Below are 476 nucleotides of genomic sequence, written 5' to 3'. Positions count from 1 at the left end.
GTTTTTAATTACAAATGTGTCAAACCACCATTTGGCTCTCTGTGGTTTGACTGGATTTTGCTCACCCTGTGAGAGACTTCTGACAAGTCTCTAGTTGGTCATGCAGGTGAAGAAGCAACTGCCTCAAAGTCTCATCTTCGAGACAAAACGGAATAATTTTGAGCATTTCATGGGCTCGCTTCATGATCTCCTCCCACGACTTATCAACCTTGGAGAAGCACTTTGCTTCCTGAAGATTCAGGCAGTCATAAATTACATTATCATTTATACTTGCTAAACACTGATTTAAACATCATGAAGGTTTGTGTCAATACAATAAAAAGAACAAAGTAACTGATTTTTAAATCTTTATCTTGAACACTAATGCAAATAATTGCAAAACAAAACATTAAGGTTAAGTTGTCATCTAGAAATGAGACATTCTTATTTAATGCTAGCTTTTGTATAAAGAAGAGAAGATGACAGTAATCAAGTTT

This window comes from Austrofundulus limnaeus, unplaced genomic scaffold, assembly GCF_001266775.1.
Source record: "Austrofundulus limnaeus strain Quisiro unplaced genomic scaffold, Austrofundulus_limnaeus-1.0 Scaffold4850, whole genome shotgun sequence".
Taxonomy (NCBI): domain Eukaryota; kingdom Metazoa; phylum Chordata; class Actinopteri; order Cyprinodontiformes; family Rivulidae; genus Austrofundulus; species Austrofundulus limnaeus.
Note: the sequence above shows the minus strand (reverse complement) of the source record.